Source organism: Mixophyes fleayi, chromosome 11 (genome assembly GCF_038048845.1).
Source record: "Mixophyes fleayi isolate aMixFle1 chromosome 11, aMixFle1.hap1, whole genome shotgun sequence".
NCBI lineage: Eukaryota > Metazoa > Chordata > Amphibia > Anura > Limnodynastidae > Mixophyes > Mixophyes fleayi.
In genome coordinates, this window is record NC_134412.1 from 42,664,797 (window position 1) to 42,679,884 (window position 15,088).

The window sequence follows — 15,088 nt, forward strand, 5'->3', positions numbered from 1 at the left end:
TTTTATAATAAAGAGGTACAAAATACGTAGACATTGTCCCAAAGGTTTATAGGCAACCTCAATATCTGGACACAAGCCTGGCGTGACTATTTTCAATCTTTCTAACCAAATAATGGGTGCAGTATGAAAAATAGTATCACTGTGTTCTGATTTATTTAGATCATCAGTGTTTGAAACTAAATACTTGTTCCTTAATTTCTCAATAACATGACATGAGGTTGCAAAAGGATAGATTCAGCCATGACAAAGGTCAAACACTTGTCAAAAAGTCTTAGCCCCTTGGGTGAGACAGTATCTCAGTGGACAGAATCAATGGTTTACACTACACTGACATGGCCACAAAGGCAGCTGCAGATTTGTACTTCCATACTCGCTGAAGCTGCTGGGTTTTTTCTTTCTTTGTTGTAGGAATCTTGACGTAGTACTGGGACTTGACTCAAATTTCATACATTGCATGCGGTATCTGCCCTCCCAAGTCCTGCCTAAATTACATACGTCTCCTGAGCTAGATGTACAAAGGGTGGAAGGAGAAGTGACTCTGGCAGGTATACAGATCTTTGTATGGAATATTTGAATCAGACTTTTACCGAAAAGATCCTACATATGTGACACCTCTTAGAAAATGTGAATTTTTTGTATGTTTTATATTTCTCATAGACAGACGGACATGTACTGGGTATACTGTTATAGATAGTTATATAGATGACGAAAGCACTATAGAAGCTGAACCTTGGCACGTCATACCTAACCCAAGTATTCAAACTTGTGAGATTAAGAAAGGCATGTGAGTTAGCAGAGTTAATATGTACACTGACTAAGTAAGTTTTAAGGTAATGCGTGACTCTGGGGCTCTATGGTGACTTAGGAACTTTTATGACAGTAACAAGATATTAGTAGCACAGTCACAACACACAAAAAGACTTTTGACGGTGATAAAATGACTCAATATCAATGGGTAGTAACAGGGCAGATGGAGCTGCCAAGTGGGCAGCAGGTTAATCTAGGACAACTGACAAAATAATGGTTCAAAATAATGGTCTTTGAAACACACAAGTATTAAAATGCAAGATTTGAGTTCCCTTCAGGAAAAGGCTGCCTGGAAGGCAAAGGGATGTGGTCAGGAGTCCTCTGGACAAAGTAGGCCCGTGGCTCCTAGAGCACCTTTTCCAGGCCTAGCTGAGGCAGCCCATGGCCTGACTCATCTGGGTAAAGAATGTATGTGCAAGCTGTTAAACCAGACTTTTCTTCTCAACCTAGCAGGAAGGCAATGTCCTGTCTTACTTGATTGAGGAAAAATGTTGGAAAGACAATACCAATAGAGCAATCCCATACCTCTCCAATAGATGGACATTTTCCAGGTAAAACAGATCAACTTCATCGAATTACCACCTTGCAGGAATCTCAAGTATCTATTGGTGTGTACTATGTATTTTATAACTGGGCAAATACATTTCTAACTGCCACCAATACTGCTGTTTCATTCCCTGAAGCTTGAGGCAGATATTGTATCCCTAGAGTTATGAAAGTGATAGGGTTACTCATTTTACTGGTGCTATCTTTCAGATCATGTGTGAAACTTATGGGCATTTGTTCATAATTTACATACTCTCTTTAGGACACAAAGCCAGTGGGAAATTAGAGAGGGTAAATGGTACTATCAAGAACAAACTGAATAGAGTGATAGTTGAACCTAGATTGGAGTGGCCGGAAGCTTTTGCCACTAGTCCTCCCCACTATCAAAACCACTTCTAAACCACCTCTTAATCTGTCGCATTTTTAAATACTTTTGACAAGCAACCACAATAGATGGTAGATTCCCGAGAGGAGTTAAAATATAATGATGAAGAGACTGTTCAAAATCTTATAAAGAGAAGCAAACAGTGAGACAGCAATACTGTTGGGTCATTCCATGTCCATTCACCCAGGCCATGACACCCACTGACTCAGATTTTCATGAAACTTTGTACACCTGATACTACCACATATCTACTAACCCATGTAAATTTACCTTCTCTAACCTTCATAGTTTGAGATATAGGGACTCAAAGTCATGCAAAATTGCTCAGAAATGCCACTCCTGATTCTCCGTTTTTAGTGTCATAAAAAAAAAAAATCTCAGTGCCTAATCCACATATCACTTTGATTTTCCTATTGTGAATGACAAGGGCTCAAAGTTTCATTTAGTTCAAAAATCAAGAATTTTTTGAGATTACAATATTCTTGTGTTCAATAAGCATTATCAACCTGAGGCAGATGAGTTAACATGTCTTTTTTAAAAAAAAATAAAAAATTGATCCTTAAAGTATACTTTAAAAGGCTATGAAAGTAAAATGTGATTTCCAGCTGTTCTGAGGTTTGGACCCAGCTTTCCAGTACCATCGCTCTGCCCGCTACCCAGCAGCTCTAGCCAGTGTGATAGGCCAGAGGGGATGCATCCACAGCAACCCTGATCCATAGGAAGAGGTCAGGGGTACCAGCCCAGGTGCACCAGTAACAGGGTACACTAGCAGTGTCAGTTACCCAGAAGAAACCCAGGAAGGATTAGAGTTGGGTCTAATCTGTAGGTCACAGATAAAGAGAAGTTTCCAAGCAGGTCTTTGAAGCAAGTGATGTTTATTTGCTTTTAAAGTTATTATTATTATTATCATTTATTTGTTAGGCGCCACAAGGTATCCGCAGCGCCGCACACAGTACTAACAGTAGACTATACAGGGTGAAACCATACAGAATAATGAACAAAAAGTACCAACACTTCAGAAACTTCGGCTAGTCATATGTAGTAAAGACGGAGCGGAAGAACAGGTATGAAGACAGGAGGGGAGGGGGCCCTGCTTGTATGAGCTTACATCCTAAGGGAGGGTAAACAGACCAGGCACAAGAGGAGCCAGTTGAAGCAAGAGGAGAGAAGGGAGGACGAGCAAAGGGAGGAGATGGGGGTTAAGTAGATGGTTGGTAGGCTTTGAGGAAGAGGTGAGTTTTGAGTGCACGTTTGAAGGAGCACAGAGTAGGAGAGAGACTGATGGAACGAGGGAGGTCGTTCCAGAGAAGGGGGGCTTCACGGGAAAAGTCTTGGATTCTGGAGTGGGGAAGAGGTGATAAGGGTGGAGGAGAGGTGGCAGTTGTTGGCCGATCGCAGGGAGCGGGCAGGAGTGTGAATAGAGAGGAGGTTAGAGATATAAAAGGCAGTAAAGTTGTTTTACAACATTAGAATTAATCACAAAATAACCACGAAAAAAATAAAAAACATTCTAGCATAACTGTATCTTCTGATACAGAACACCTTCACTCTAAAACAGATAGCAGAGGACTGACTACCACAGTGCAGGCTCAACAAGAATGAGCCTGCTAGTGCAGGTTGAAGCATGCCCCAACCTGCCTTAAGTGACATCACCTTTTGAGAATGCTGACAGCTACTATTGTTTAAAAAATTACAGAAAAACATCAAGAGGTGCAAGGTGGCCTTATACGGGTAATTTTTATGAGGAATTTAATGGTGGTGTTAAAAATTCCAAAAGGGAAACACTTGGTGTGCAGAATTATAACTAATTGCTTTTTATTTTTAAAGAGAAAATTTGAATTAAACATTAAAAACTCATATAGGCAATCAAAATCCCACAATTTTTCTCTTTCATTGACTTTTAAAGCATACTTTAAGGATACATTTATTTATTTTTAAAAAAAACGACATGTTAACTCCTCTGCCTCAGATTGAGAATGCTTATCTCCCTAGATCTCAGAAACTAGGAGGCCTAGAGAAAATACATTTTACATGGGAAGTAGATATGTGGCAGTATCAAGTTCATGAAAATATGAGTCGTTGGGTGTCCAAAATTAAATTTTTCTGGGTGATTTAACATGGAACGACTGTCTCCTGATATGATGTACACTAACTGTCATAATATTGGACTGGGAGAATATGTTATGGACTGTAATTTCCTGTGCTCAAGTTGTTTAACAGACGTGATAAGGCCCATTCCAAGTGTTGATGACCAGCACCACATCTCTGAAAGTAGCAGAAAGACACTTGGGGCTAGATTTGCTAAGCTGCGGGTTTGAAAAAGTGGGGATGTTTCCTATAGCAACCAATCAGATTCTAGTTGTCATTTTGTAGAAAGTATTAAATAAATGATAGCTAGAATCTGATTGGTTGCTATAGGCAACATCCCAACCTTTTTCAAACCCGCAGCTTAGTAAATCTAGACCTTGGACCGTAACATCCACTGCAGAGAAGTTAACAGTTACCCAGCAGCTCTGGCCAGTGTGATAAGCCAGGGGGGATCCATCCACAGCAACCCTGCTCTATAGGAAGAGGTCAGGGGTACCAGATCAGTTACACCAGCAAGGGGGTATCCTAGCAGCGACAGTTTTCCAGAAGAAACGCGGTTCTGGATGCCGTGAAGGAGTCCAGTGGTGCAGGATCTGTAAGCCCTTCCTACTGCGGTTAGATGGCGCATTTGGGATAACAAAAGAGAACAGTGGCAAAGTAAGTCCCGTCAGTTCCCAACAGCAACAGACAGGGTGGCATAGGTGGTCCATCCTGTCACAGATAGCTGCAACTCCTTTTCAAGCAGTGTCTGGCAAGTTGGAAGAGCCGGAATCAGCCTGATGAATGGAACCTGCTCTTGTTCTCTCTATTTGTAACCCCGGGGTCCCTTACACCAGTGTGCAGTGTGACAGAATGGAACTCATATGCCACCCTGTTGCGTTGTTGGGAATTGGCTGGGTCTGCCTTGCCACCATCCCCTTTCTCTATCCCAAATGTGCCCCCTCTAAATGCTATAGGGGGCTCTTTTGCCACCACCAGGCTCCTTCACCGGCACAAGGAGCTGCTTCTTTCTGGGCAACTTTTGCTGCTAGTGCACCTCCTTACTGGGCATCTGGGCAGTAACCCCTGACCTCTTCCTTCAGATCAGGGTTGCTATGAATGGTTCCCCCTGGTCTCTTACAATGACCAGAGCTGCAGGGTAGCGGGCAGAGGTCTGTTATTAGATGCTGGGTCCCAAACATCAGAAGAGCCGGATAAGAATTAGAGTAGTCTAATGTGTAGGTCCCAGAAATTACAGCAAGGAAGTAGGCATCAATGCAGGATCCTGACAGAGTGATGTTTATTCCTCAGAAAGGCTCCTTACACACTAGTTATAGGTACTAGTGATCTCCGGAATTTCAAAAGGTATACAACAGTTGAAATATAAAATACAGGTCTTTATATACTGTTTCTGACACACATGTTGCCAGAGGATAATCCAACCCCCTGCCCACATCTGGCACCACGTCTGTGATATTACATTCAATGTTTAGCATTAAGATGCAATATATTCTCAACTTGTAATTAACGCAATTTAAACTTAACAAAATTTCAATCTGTGATCTACAAATTACTTGTTGCATAATTCAGATATTTTCCCTATTTTTTATTTTAACAAAGTATTTATATTGAGCTTTTTTACAACAGTCAGAGAACAGATAATAAACATCCTATCAACCTCAACTCTCTAAAAGTGTCACTTATGTCAGTATATAATAATATAGTCATAGAGAAAAGCAAAACCATCTCGCTCTAAGGTTAGGACTACCTCATCATTTATATCTAGGAGTTAATTATAAAATTCAAAATGAGGGGGTGCTCTCACAACCGGAGTAACTATCAGGAGAGAAATGGTGAAAGGAATCACCTTAAGAGATTGTTGATTGAGGCACTCCAGTCCCTTGGAAAATATTTATTTAAGAACAAACTTTATTGAAAATGTATTAAAAATTGATGTGCCAGATAACATCATAGTCGGCGAATATTAAAATAGAGAGGTGATGAAAAATAAAGATAAGTGATGGAAATAATTAAAAATACCCTTCCGGGAAGCCGGTGGTCACAAAATTGTGACACTTATGATTTATTGGGAAAGATACCCATAATTATGGACATTGTATCAGTGAGATTCAAAATAAACCAATTTATTGGGATTCAATTATATTCCCTATGTTCATCGATACATAGTATGTCACATATAGCCAGCAGGTGTGTCCACTCTAAATTAAGTAGTTGAAGTGTAAGAATGCACTTGTAGGGTTTATAATTTATCAAAAACACTCAGGTATAATAGTCTGACATAGACATACAAAGGAACTTAGGTAAGTGTATATAGTTCCAAAGACTCAGGATTGGTACTCTAATCTAGTACCCTCTCATATAGTGTGTAAGAGAGAGGGATTAACTAGGACATGACCACAGAGGATTCCTTTCTAACACATATCTGCTACATAGGAGATTGAGTCATTTCTACCTATAATAATATTGCTGGTAAAGATCTGACTAGCGATATGAAGGAACCTCAAATCATTTGAATCATTTCAAATCATCACCAGCGCTGAACAGTCTAGGGTTGGTTAGTCATTATGGCAGGGGGACCTCTGCTGCGCGTCTCCCTGCTTTAGTGCCGTCAACCCTGGCTGGTTTGCCTAGTGCTGGTAAAGTGAAAATCGGGGGAACCCCACGCAAAATTTTTCCCCGATTTTCACGGGACCAGCACTAGTCAGGCAGCACTAGGGTTAAGCATTAATAGTGGGGGGACCTCACGCTTTTTTTTTTTTCAACTTTTATCTGTTCTTTAACATTTTAACAGCTGCCGGAGCTCTGGCAGCTGTATGACAGGTCAGTGTAACAGTGATGTGTTTACAACTCACTGTTACAACACAGGAGAGTTTGCCAAACACAGAAGAGTTTACATCGCTCAAAATCGCCAGAGATGACCAGCGATTTTGAACATGAGTGTCAAAATCGCAGCTTGATACATTTCCATTTTTTTAAAAAAAAATCGCGGGTAAACACCCGCGATTTGCCGCGATTTAAACATGCTGGCAAACTCGCACTTTGATACATTTACCCCCAGTTGGCATAGTAAGTCCATACTGTCACAACAGCTTTGACTTATTAAAAAGCATTTAAATAGCATTTAGAACGACAGCATACACTGCCAGTCTGTACCTGTTGCCCGTCAATAGCCAGTATTATACAGTGAATCCATCATTTTAAACATTACTTTCAAAAACCAAGAAAATACATAAAATGCATATAAAATTATTCACATAGTGCTACTAACTTACAAAGAGCCCTTGTAATACCTCAGTATTGAACATGGTGCTTAAAAAACAGATTACATTTAATGCAGCTCTTTTCCAAAACACAGCAGAGATAACAAAGGATTTCGGCACCGCCTGACTCCACCCCCGGTGACCATCCCAGGCTGCCACGCTAAATGGCCATCTGAAGGCTAATGCAGAGAAAAAAGTGGCAATGCGGTAATATTTGCCTTGATATACGGACCTGATAGTAGTTGGTAGGTCTATTAACATTAAATATATAAATATCTAGGTATTAGCTCTGGATAGTATAAAACCTGAGCAAATCAAGACTTGATGAAAAAAAAAAAAATACAGTAAATAGAAATAGCACAAACTGTAGAGGAAAATTAAGTCTGAACATCTAAGATAAAAGAAGAGTTTACAGCAACATTAAACTATTGTACATGACCTTAGCTCCCGAAAGGCCCTCTGTATGCATCACCCATCAAAGCTTTAATAAGAGCAGATACTAATATAGTGACAACATCTTAAACTGCCCTTACATACATATGTTTATATATAAATCTCACAAGCTGAAGAAGACTACATATAACCACTAATAGGGTCCAGTGTATAGTACTTTTATGCATAGAATAGTAAACCCCACAGGGCATGTAACATAAGCCTTCGGTTATGGACATCAAAAGCACAATTTACAATAGTTACAAAGAAAGCTCCTATAGACATGACCATGAAATATCGGAAGCCAGCAGTATCAATGCACATTTATTCAGAACATTGAGGATATCAGTATGTAAATACATGACACCAGACCAGGCTCATAACAGCTATTGGTGCATCAGTGATTGCGGTTTTAAAATGGAATCACTGCCTAGATTCTTTATACCATCTGTGCATTAACATATCAGGCATATGTCAGGTACACTACATGGCCAAAAAGGTATGTGAACACCCCCTGTAACCACAACCATTGCTGACAGATACATAAACTCAAGCATACATCTATGCAATCTCATAGTCAAACATTAGCAGTAGAATTGGTCATATTGAACAGCTCACTGGCTTTTACAGTGGTACAGCCACAGTCATAAGATACCACCATTAAAACAAATCAGTTTACCAAATTTCTGCTTTGCTAGAGCTGCCCCAGACAAACGTGTTATTGTAAAATGGGTACATTTAGGCTTAACAGCAGCAATGAAGCAGTATACCACACATGCACACAGGATTGCCAAGTGCTGAAGTGCGTAGAAAATAAGCGTCTGTCCCCAGCTGCAACACCCACTACAGAGTTCCAAATTGCCTCTGGAAGCAATGTCAGCACAATAACGGTTCGTTGGGAGCTTCATGAATTGGGTTTACATATCAGAGTAGCCGCACACAAGCCTCATATCACCACGCGCAATGCCGCAACTGGTGTGCAAAGTACCAGTCTGATCAGTCGTGGTAAGTAATTCCATAAGTGGAAAGAGGCACAGGAGAGGTCATGAATGCGGGAGTGAGAGGTGGTTGCATGATGCAATGTGCCGTTCAGAGGTAGATCGAAGATGGAAAGGGAAGGGGAGCGTGGCCTGACAGCCAAGGTGGGCGGACAAGTTTTCTAGAACAGTCCCTTGATAATTTCAAACATCATCCATCCGGAATACAACTACCAATACACGGTTCTGTCTGCCACCATTAGACAGCTGTAATATCACAGCCTCCACAGCTTGACTTATTTCTGGGCTTATTATCCCTGGAGGCTTAAAATTCCCTCCGACCTGTTGCCCTGTGAATTTGACACGAAAAGCTCCTGTCTGCCCTGAGGAGCTCTACACCAGAGTGCCACGATCTGTGATTTTCCCAGTACCCACACCTTGTGGACCCCCTCTCTGGACCGTTGTGTTAAATTCGGGTGATTTGAGGAAAGAGGGGGTGGGGTGGAAGAAGTTCTGATCGGGTCGTGCACCCAAGCCGCCATTCTTCCCACAGTGCCTGCCCCCACCTACCTAACTCACCAGCTACCGACTTGTCCGCGTCCCTACATCCGCTCCAATTGCTGGACAACAGCACAGAGCAATTGGTCTCAGCTTCCTGCTACATACCAAGGCTCTGCCATACAGGCAACCCAGCTTCCATCCCAGAGTGCCTCTCTCCACTCACCTGCAATCAGACGCCGAAGTCCTTGTAAGCCCTCTGCTTTGTTCCTGGTGCCTGTGACATTGCACACTAATCTGCCTGCTGAACGCCGTAAATGTGAGGGGTCCCTGGAGGCAGAGCTCCGCTACACGCTGTCACTCCAACAGTGATCACGGATGAGCTACTGGGATTTGATATTTCCCACAAGACTCCCTACACTGTTAACTGGGTTATCTGATACTTTGCCCTGATATTTTCTCTGCCCGCTGTCAACTTCAAGAGGTTGGGCACCACAAACCTGCCCCCCATTCATTACAACACTGGGCATCTGCATCTAGAGGACTTCATTAACTTGCCGAACAGTGTCTGTTCCTGAGTGTCTGCTTTTAACTTACTGACTGCTTCTCACGGACCTGAACTCTGTGGGGTTCTTGGTATATCTACGATTGAAATACATAGTGGTCACCTATAATTTAAAGTACTGATAACTGTTGTACACTCAGCTTTTGATCAGGAGAAATTATACCCAGTCATTGGACCTCAAACTCTTTGTGTACTGCATTTCTATGCTACCTATTGTGCTTTTCACATCAGCTGCATGAAGGTAAAATTATTGACGTCCATTGTTCATTCTATTGTTAATTCTCTTTGATGTAATTATATCGTCCTTGAAGCATCACTGCCATCTTGTGGCCAAAGTATATATATCACATTTTCTGTAGTTCTTGTTCAGAGAATTGCCAAATTATATTCTGCATTACTTTCCTTTATGACCTAATTTTGAATCGATTTGACATTAAGTCACAGGCCACTGATATTTATTAGCTACCCATGTATTTGAAAAGACACCCCTCCAACTCCTGTTGCAGTCTCAGTGATATCCATTGAAATCATATTCTGAACATATATTTTACCAATTCATAAGAGGCTCGTCCTCTTTCAAATATTTCTATATGCCAACAAATCCAGAAATGGAAAGAATTGTAACTTCTAAACCTCAGAGTGAGGAATGAGAAAAAACAGACGGACTCTAACACAACCACATCAAAGACATCTAGAAGGGACGATATTCATACTAATCCAGATATGAGTGCCCCTCCGTGGGCCCGGTTTCTTATGCAGATGTGGTGAAAGAGATTAAAGAAACCATGGAGCCATTACTTTCAGAGCAATGAAACAAAATTTTTCTCAGCCATTCATGAGCTAAAAGAACAAGTGGCACAGAATTCTCAAATGTCAGGCAAACCAAATTCAAATTGGTGAACTCTTCCAAGAGGTTTCTTATCAAGTCTCGCCATCAATTGTGGAATAGGGTTGATGACCTCGAAAATCTCTCATGCAGAAATAATGTACGTATTGTTGGATTGCCAGAATCACTTAAGAATCAAGCACTCCTACACTGTCAAAAAACACAAAATCAGCTTTTGAATATTGGATATCATCCATTAATAATTGAATCCACAATAACGATATATAAAAAACAACAATATTTATTGTAAACAATTAAACATAGAAAATAACAATCCTGTTTATACTCACAGATTGTCATCATCTGAAATTCACCTTCTTGGAGTCCAAATTTCACGCTATAACCTTGGTTGGGAATTACATGATAGGATTGTTCATTTCTATTACTGCCGACACTAACAGACTATATTATCTTTTCTAATACGGATGTCAATCTGATACATATTGTGAAGGTTTTTATTGTACATGTATTTTATGTGGTAATATTTATCAGTGCACCGATTCTAAAATATTTAATTGTTTACAATAAATAATGTTGTTTTTTATATATTGATATTGCAAATTCAATTATTAATGGATGATATCCAATATTCCAGTGCTGATTTTGTGTTTTTTGTCCAATTCTCTGTTAGAACCCACAGGTTCTTTTCAGCTGCAGGATATTTGGACACTCACCCATTCTTATTGTGAGAACTTAGTGTCTCAGTGTCAGGAGCCGCGGTGGCCCCGGGCACCGCCAGGACTCCACTACTGCCCCTGGTCTCTGGCGTCCCGGCCGTCGCTATGACGACCGGGACGTCACTTCCAGTCTCCACGTCCCAGTTGCCTAGGCAACAACCGGGACGCCTGTGTCTCCCTGCCACCGCGCCCGGCCAACTGCCAAACAGCCAGGCGCGCGTGCGCAGGACTAGTTAGGTTCAGCCAATTATGGCTGATTAGTTTTACGCAGCTGGGCACTCTGCTCGTTCATTGACAGCAGTGCCAGCATTCATTATGTAAAACCTGTGAGCACTTGCAGGGCTTTGCCCAGATTGGTCCTTAGAACTATTTAAGGCAGTGAGGACTGTGCCTCACTGCCGGTTATAGAGTCTTGTCTCAGTACTGCTGCCTGCTCCTGTGCTATTTTGGTGTTGAACCTTGGATTGATCTCTCTGTGTATGACCTCTGCCTGTTCCTGGACTCTGAACAATTGCCTGTGACCTCGACCTTCTGCCTATACCTGGACTCTGAACCATTGCCTGTGACCCATACCCTGCTTGTGCCTGACGTCTCCACCGAGGCTTTGTCCAGTACGCAGATCTCTGGCCTGTCTCTACTCCATTTATTACCTCCTGTACATGTGCACTGCCATGTAAACATAAACTTGTACTACACTGAGTGTAAGTCCTGGGGGCATCCGAGTACCTGGGAGCATAACTAGTCTCTATGGGAAAGGCGGCTGATAAAGGTGAAGACCTCTTCCACTACTAGTTCTACAAGTTTATGCCGCACTGGTTGTCATAACACTCAGCGACTAGATTATTATATTTTTTTTTTTTATAACACCTACACTTTGTATCTGCTACATTACCTACTCTGCTCAAAATGCCAGAATCTTCGGGCCCCATTGTGATAGAATGTGCCCACAGGTTGGGCCCAACAGGAAAAGATGTCTCTACACGTCCAAGGGCTGTGATATTTAAATGCCTCAACTATGTTCAGAAGGTTGAATGGTGGTCAGCATATAAAAGAGCAGGCAACACGTCATGGGAAGGAAAACGTCTTTATTTATTCCAAGAATTTTCTGCATTAGTCTCAAAAGCACGTAAGGAATTCTCCCCCTTATGCTCCTCTCTAATTCAACGTAAGAGAAAGTTTTTACTAATCTACCCAGTAGGCATCAAATATATCACTGACTAACTACACTTTATAGACTACTGGCATTTATTAAATCCCACTTCACGAGAATATTCATGCTTGTCTGCGGCACATGGTACCCTGTTCCGAATCGATTATTAATATCTCAGTCTCTCTTGCCCATACTTAGTGACACTGGCATAAATACCATTTCATTATCTGATTATGCCATGTCGTGGACAGATATAACTAACCCGCATAAGATAGGAACACATAAACAATGGAAATTCCTGACTTATTTAACCAATTCTATTTCATTTCGGAATATGCTTATTGCAGCCTGGCATGACTTTTTTACACAATAATGAAAACCATCAATCTGACCCAACTATTTTGGCAGACAGCCAAAGCCTTGCTTAGAGGCCATATCATCTCTTATACTAGTCAACACATAAAAACCCAGCGTGCTTGGATCACTTATAAATAACTTCTGGTATAAATTTATTTAAAGGAAATAGCGCAGGGCGCTTATTATATATAATTGCAAATGCACTTATTTTTGATATTGTGTATATTTTGTTATAGGAAATGTCTTGTTTGGGGTTTTATAACTTTGCTAGAGGAAATCTCCAATTAGGCATATATGGGGAGGGAGTGTGTTTTGCTGATAACAGGAAATGCTAACTAAGTCTTTTGTTTTGAAGTGTCAAATGCCTGCTGTGGGCCAGCAGGTAGCCGTTGCCTGTATCCTGGTTAAAGTGCAAGGAAACCTCTGATCAATGTGATTTAGGATATCACAGATTACTGCAAATTTTGTTAGGTATAAATTGCATTGAAATCCATGTTTGGGGAAACACATTGCATCCTTATACTAAAAATAACTCAGACTGCAGGGGACTGGCCTACCCCCCTGTGAGGCTGTGTCCAAAACTGTATAAAACAGCACTAGTTTGTACTGAAATGTATCATTATTGTTTCTTCTGATCTCTTGATCACTGGTACCTTAAACCAGTGTGAAAGCAAATAAACATCACTTGCTCCTCCTTAACAACTTTTTCTATTCTGAAATTCCTGTGACCTACAGATTAGTCCCAACTCTAATCCGTTCCCGACTGTACTTCGACCCAGCTTTCCAGTACCACCGCTCTGCCCGCTACTCAGCAGCTCTGGCCAGTGGGATAAGCCAGACTGGATCCATCCACAGCAACCCTGATTTATTGTAAAAGGTCAGGGGCACCAGCCCAGGTACACCAGCAAGGGGGTACCTTAGCAGCGACAGTTTCCCAGAGGGAACGCGGTTCTGGATGCTGTGAAGGAGTCTAGTGGTGGCAGCATTTGTAAGTCCCTCCTACTGCAGTTAGGGGGCGCATTTGGGATAACGAAAGGGAACGGTGGCAAAGTAAGCCCAGCCAGTTCCCAGCAACACCAGACAGGGTGGCATACGTGGTCCATCCTGTCACAACGTCACCATATCATGTCACATGCAGACAATAAAATGTCTCTCCCTGCATCTAGCACTTTTGATGATTATGACTGGATCACTTATAAATAACTTATGGTATCAATTTATTTAAAGGATAAAACGCCGGGCGCTTGCTTATATAATTGCAAATGCACTTATTTTTGATATTGTGTATATTTTGGTAAAGGAAATCTTTATTTCTGAGTTCAAGGAAGAAATTTGTTTGTTTTAACCTTGCTAGAGGAAATGCATTATTTCTGGGGGTATATATCTGATACAATAAGCCTTTGGGGAGAAAGTCTATTGTTTATCATGATGTGGGGAAGTGACTTGTTTGGGGTTTTGTACCCTTCTTTGGGAATGTGCATTCTGCGACTGTCTGAAAAAAGGACCCTTGTTAATCTCATGTTAATTTTGATGTGAAGGTCTAGCACCTGAAGGCATAGGAAGGTTTAATTAGACTGCTGTTAGATTTCCTTTGTCCAAAGTAAGATGCAGGAAATCACAGCAAGCTTTAGGATATCACAGATAAGTGTAAATATTGTTAGCTTTGCGTTGCATGTAAACCCATGTTTGGGCAAACAAATTGCATCCTGATTCTAACAATAACTCAGCCCAACAGGGTAAGCCAGCCCCCTTGAGGTTTGTGTTCAAATCTGTATAAAAAGCACTGTTTTGCATTGAAAATGGTTATTCTGGTTCCATCTAACCTGCCTCCCCAGTACCTTCAACCAGGGTGAGCAAATAAACATTACTTGCTTCAAATACCTGATTGAAAACGTGTTCCATGCTGAAAATCCTATGACCTACAGATTAGACCCAAAATCAAATCAGTTCCCGGCTGTTTCTGAAGTTTGAACTCAGTATCCAGTACCCCCACTCTGCCCGCTACCCAGCAGCTCTGGCCAGTGTGATAGGCCAGGGGGGATCCCATCCACAGCAACCCTGATCCATAGGAAGAGGTCAGGAGTACCAGGCCAGGTACACCAGTAATGGGGTACACTCGCAGCGTTAGTTATCCAGAAGAAACCCGGTTCTGGATGCCGGTAAAGGAGTCCAGTGGTGGCAGCATTTGTAAGCCCCTCATACGGCGGTGAGAGGGCGCATTTGGGATAACGAAAGGGAATGGTGGTAAAGTAAGCCCAGCTGGTTCACAGCAACAACAGACAGGGTTGCATAGGCGGTCCATCCTGTAACACCTATAATTACGGATTTTCAATCCAAAGCACTGACAGTTACTATATAATCACATCAATTGTGATGAGCATATGCCTGTAACGTTGCAACCTGCAGTAATTCCATTATCTGCTACATATCTTGTGATTTATTCGGCGCATTTATTGTTTC

At 41.5% G+C, this 15,088-nt stretch overlaps 1 protein-coding gene across 13 annotated transcripts in view; it reads right to left on the reverse strand.

The window, feature by feature from the left end:
- Window positions 1-15,088, reverse strand: part of PHLDB1 (pleckstrin homology like domain family B member 1) — a 240,117-nt gene that overhangs the window by 136,289 nt on the left and 88,740 nt on the right. The window lies entirely within an intron of this gene.